General features: G+C 26.9%; 1 long non-coding RNA gene across 1 annotated transcript; it reads left to right on the forward strand.

Moving 5' to 3' along the window:
- Positions 1-649: 649 nt before the first annotated feature.
- Positions 650-5720, forward strand: LOC145820492 (uncharacterized). Its single transcript, XR_014362185.1, has 2 exons — positions 650-963; positions 5421-5720. It is a non-coding gene; the product is annotated as an uncharacterized LOC145820492 (long non-coding RNA).
- Positions 5721-5936: the final 216 nt, after the last annotated feature.

Raw genomic sequence — 5936 nt, forward strand, 5'->3', positions numbered from 1 at the left:
TCTCAAACTCTTTCTGTAATTTCTATTTTGTAATCTATATTTTGAAATTATGATTTCCAGCTTCCATCCAGTAAATAATAAACAATTGTAAGGTACTTTTGATTTATAAAAATATTTTAATTTAATGTATTTATTTATTCTTAAATATATAAAATTATGATATCACAGTCCGATTAGAATTCAACCCGACGATTAAATTGGCAATCCGTCCATCCAATCCTTCTTTTAATTTATTCACCAGTCTGATTTTTAAAATCTTACTATAAATTGCAATTAGTTCCAAACACTATTTTTCCTTGCCGGTTGAGTTTCTTTCATGTTAAGATCTCAATATGAGAAAATTTAAGAGGTTTATAAGGTACAGAACGAGTCTCGTTTCATTGATCTAACCATTTATTTTGTAAGCTCCTCAATGTATATTATCCATAAAAAAAATTATTTCGATTCAATAATCATAATTATTTCATTTTATTATATTTGTTTACGAAAAAATGAACGACAAACATATTTTGAAAATAGAGCATTCATTTTTTAGCAATAAATGCAATAAAATAAAAATGTTACAATTATCTAATTAACCTATATTTTTTTATGAATAATATAATTTAGATATCTTATAAAATGAACTATTTGAATCACCGAAAACTATAATAAACCTTACAGACTCGAGTTAAAATCTCAAACCCAATCCTTTCCTAAATACTCTTTCTTTTCTTTTGTCTTTTAAACCCTAATCTCATTTCGATTTGGTTCCAAACACGGTGTTATCTCCCAAAATTGCAAGATAAAACCCCAATATCTCTCTCTCTCTCTCTCTCTCCCTCTCTCAAGCACCAGAAAAATGGCGGACGTGATCTCAATGGGGGAAATTAGGGAGACAGCTTCTAGCCTCCGCATCGGCCTTTCTGGAGTCGATTTTGACTCTCTACGCCTCCCTCCCAATGAAGACTTCGGCATCAAAAGGTCAATTTTCAAAACCCTAAACCCGAAACCATGTATTTATGAAAACATGTTAGAAAATCACTATAATAACCATGTTATATGAATACGAAAGGCCATCATATATATACTAGTTTAAAAAGGTCCATACAAGGTACATGTTATTACTGTAATATATTTAAGTGTCATATTTTGATAATTTTTTAAAAATAAAAATATTGTTCTATAAAATTAAATAGAATAAATCATTAAATATATAATAGAATTATATAAATTGAATTATAAATAATAGCAATTAAAAAAAATATATTAAGCCCTATCATTTTAACATAATTATATTCTTTTCTTTTTCAATAAGATTAAAATGATCGAAATTATTGCCGAGAGTGTGAAGATACAAAGATAAACAAATAAAAAAATACATTTTAGTATAAAAGTGGTAAAAAAAAACTTATTTTACATCTATATGAATGAATTGCTAATAAAAATTGAGTTATGTGTTATGTAAATTAAAATTTTAAAGGAATTATATGAAATTTATATAAGTTAATATATTTTTAATACTATAGTGTTTGTTCATGGCCACTTGTGCTATTGTCTAAATGCATATCAACTTCATATAGTCACCAAACTAATTATTCAATAATTTTTTGTTTTATATATATATATATATATATATGTCTTTTGGGTTAGTTCATTTTGTTCTTTAATACTTATTCAATGTGGTGAGTTTCACCTGTAGTGTTAATTTTACTGAAATGAAAGTGAAATGGAATGATCAATTAAAATATTAATTCTCATATATGATGAAAAATGCATTAAAAATGGATTCTTATTCACTATAATAAGGAAATAGTCATTCTATCTAAAAACTATTGATTGATCATTCAATTTTAATTAATTGTGACTTATGATTTTAAAACTTATATGTCACTTTTTAAAAATTTTAATCGTATAGCAAATGACCAATTTTCTTAATTATCCAACAAGGCAGTTAATAATTTTTAATGATATCACAAATATATTTTAATTAACAGCTCTGGTGATTTTATTGTTGTGTAGGAGAGTAATTAAGAATTTTATTTTTTCTGTTAAGTTTAATAGTTTGTTACACACCCAATAATATAAAACCAACTCCCTCATCACATTGTTGGAAAATGTTTGAGACCTCCTCACACAATTCGATTTACAATTATGTGATATGATATATATCATTTTTTGATTTATTATACATCTAATGATGTAGACTCTAATTCTATTACCATATCATTTTGGGTGAATTTATGAGTTTTTAACATTTATTCCGAATTTATAAAAAAAAAAATTATGGTATGTAGCTTTCTCAAGAGATAAATATAAAACAAATATTAAGATAATTCTCCCATCTGAAAAAAACTACTAAAGTAATTCACTGAACTAATAAAGAAGGAGAAAAAAATACATATATATATATATATATATATATACAAGTGATCAATTTTATTAATAAATAAATCATATTCGCATAACAAATGACCAATTTTATTAATAATTAAATTATTAAATAAATTAACTATTTTTAATGATATGGAAAATATTTTTCAATTAACCATGTTGTTAATAAATAAAATATTAAGTCAATTGATAGTTTTTAATGGTATGAGAAATATTTTTCAATAAACAATTTTGATAATTTATTATTCATAAGAAATAGTTTTTTTTTCTTGGTTATTGTATAAAATTAAAATTTATAATAAACGATAGTTGTAATTCCTAGTATTATAAGACCAATTTATATTTTAAACAAACTTTATGGGTATGGCTATAATTTGTTAAAAAAATAAAAGATTTATATTTCATAATTGACCAAGAATGTTTATATAATTACAAAAAAAAAACTTTCACTCAATATATAAGTTACCATTAGTAAATTATTTAAAATAAAAGGTCAAAATAGGAGGAAAAAAAAAAAACCAACCATAAGCAAGATTGAGCTTCTTATATATATAGATATATATTTATATTTGTATTTACATTGTCTTAAAGTCTACTTTTTAATTCAGTTTAGGAAAAAGGATAGAAGAATCTTTTTGAGATTACACAAAAAAAAAAAACTTATGATAAAATAAATTTTTAATTTTATTAATTTAAACCTTAAGCTTTTTTTTTTCTTCTTTCAATTTAAATCATTTGTTTATTTCCATGAAGCAAAATCGATAAAAAAATAATTTTTTTCGTCATTAAATTCAATGAAAAAATATATTTTAAATATTTTATACATATCTATGTTGAGTTTAATAATTAAAATACTCTTTTTCCGTCGGTTTTATTTAACAAAAATATGTGAATGGTTTAAATTAAAAATAAATTAAAATATTAGGGTTTAAATTGACAAGATTAAAAAGCTAACTTTTAGGCTTTTTGACTTTTTTGGTGGCTTTTTTGGCAAAAAGCTGGGTTCTTTTGAATAAAAAAAAATGGCTTATTTGGCTAAAAAAGCTTAAAAGCCAAAAAGTTGGCTTTTTTAGCTTGTTGCCAAAATGCTCCTAAAAACTCAAGATTTATTTTATTAGAAGGCTCAAACTCTAATGTATTTTATTTTTTTATTTTTTTATTTTTTTGTCCCAATCTTTTTTAACTTTGTCCCATGTTCTTTTTAAAACAAATTAAGTATTTCAATATAGAATTTTCTATTTCTTTTGATCATCTTTGCTACTTTGGAACTTTATGAGTTTCATGTTGTTGTCTGTTCTTTCTTTGGAGTTATTCAAGTACAATCGTAGTGTGTTATGGGGTGTTGTTTTGCGTTTGTGTCCGTGATTAATGGGAGTGCATTAAGGTAGCTAATACCTTTATTCTAAGTTGAGACTGCTCGAGCGGTAACGTCGTTCTTCCAACATCTTGTTTTGCAGTCTGAACTACGGGGAATATGTATTCTTCACTCGAGCGAAGTTTTCACCACTTGAGTAGTCTTTTGCAGGGAGGAGTGAGACTTTGGAAGTTGGTATTCTTCGCTCGAGCGCAAGATTGTTCGCTCTAGCGTTCCAAAATTTGAATTCACTGCTCAAAAGCAAGATTGTTCGCTCGAGCGGTCTGTTTTCAATCTGCTCCGAAAAATGTGTCCAATCACTTAAAAGTTAATCCCTTACACACTTCTCTTCTACTTTTCACTTCTCTCTCTCTCTTTCTCTCTCTACATTTTACTTTCTCTTTTTTCTCTTATCTTTCTCTAGAAACCCTCCACGCTCTCATTTATTTTCTTGATCTCTCCACATCTTTTGAGATTTTGACCCAAGTGTCATCATTAATATTAAAGTGCTCCTCAAGGGCTACATTGTGTGCGGTAGAGATCATATTTCCACATCGTTGATTTTAGGACTTTTCGCATCTTCCTCTTTGAATCTTTAGGTAGAGAGTTTCTTGAGTTATATATATATATATATATGTTTTTAGCATGTCTAGTTTATTTTGTTATGATTTTAATGGTGGGTTTAAGGTTTGGAGTGTTGGGTTTTGAAAAGTGTTTTAAAGATGATTTTTATATATCTTGGTTCAAATTAAATTGTTTATGAATTTATGAACCTCTTGGAAGTATATGGAAGGGTAATGTCCTGAAGATGGATATAACCCTCTTTTGATTAAACCATAGATTTTTGGGAAGAATTGGGGAAAATGGATTTTTGTAAAGCAATAAGGAAATTGTAGAGATTTCTTTAAGAAAATGATAAGATTATCACATGTGATTATGTTGTTTGAGATATCCATGAAATGGATGAATGTTGTTATTTAAAAATCTTGGATAGCATGAATATATATATATATATATATATATATATATATATATATGCTTGGACTATGTAATGAAAATGAGTTTTGATTGTGAATATGAGATGGTATTATATATCACATGGATATGAATTTTGTTGTGATTTGGGCAAATGTTGAGAATTGTACAATGTTATGATGAAACTTTATAATTACATTTCATTCTATTCATTTTACACAAGTTTTAAATATCGTTATTCTTGGCAATGCCCGGGAATTGATTTATCATTTTGAGAAACAATTGGAAACCTTTAAATGTTTTGGGATAAATATATTTGGTAAGTCCGGATAGGGGGTGTAGATGGTAATGTTTAAGTTGGCTTGAGTGTCCAGGATGAAAGACCGAAAACATGCGCGGAGGAGATATCACGTGCCATTCGGTTAGGACCGGTAAAATGGAGAATTGGTAGTGCTTGTTATGCCTACATGCAGTACACCAGCCTAGGGATACTTTGAGTCGTATTTACCGCCCCATATTTAAAATTTGAAATTTATCGAGATAATGAATTGTCTTAAAAGATCATTATGTATGATTTTTTTTGCTCAAATGAATCAAACTTGTGATTTTTGGAGAATGGCATGGCATTGTGTTCGAGAAAATAAGACTGCTTAAACATATTTACTTTGTGAAGATACCTCTACTAGGTTTTGTGCTCACCCCTAGTGGATTTGTGCAGAAAATGATGTGGTGATTCTGCAAAACTAAAGGCGGGGAATATGTTTTGAGAGTACGAAATTCTTTTATATTTTGACAAGCCAAGGATTTTATTTCTATGGGTGTAACCATTTTTGTGTAACTGAGCTTAAGCCTTGAAACTTGTAACTCTTGGGGCATTTCACTTGTTGTTTTATTCTCTTTTGTTTTGATTGTCGCACATGCTACGGATTCATTCTTTTGAAGTCTGAATTTCTATTGTATGTAGACACTTTTTGTAAATCTCTCACATGAATAGAATACAAATATAGAGATTTGACCACTTGATTTGAGATTAGTGTAATAATTTATCTTTATGCCATTTATTTGTGGACATTACATTTAACGCTCATAGAACCAGACTCTTTAGAAATAAAATAAATCACTGTGTTTGGTTTTAATTTTTTGAAAATCAAAATTTTCATTTTTCATATTTTTTTTATTTTTAGTGAATATTTTTAAAATTTTAAGTAATTTTTTATTTTTTTAGATGCATCCT

Source organism: Camellia sinensis, chromosome 2 (genome assembly GCF_055761805.1).
Source record: "Camellia sinensis isolate YWXY chromosome 2, ASM5576180v1, whole genome shotgun sequence".
NCBI lineage: Eukaryota > Viridiplantae > Streptophyta > Magnoliopsida > Ericales > Theaceae > Camellia > Camellia sinensis.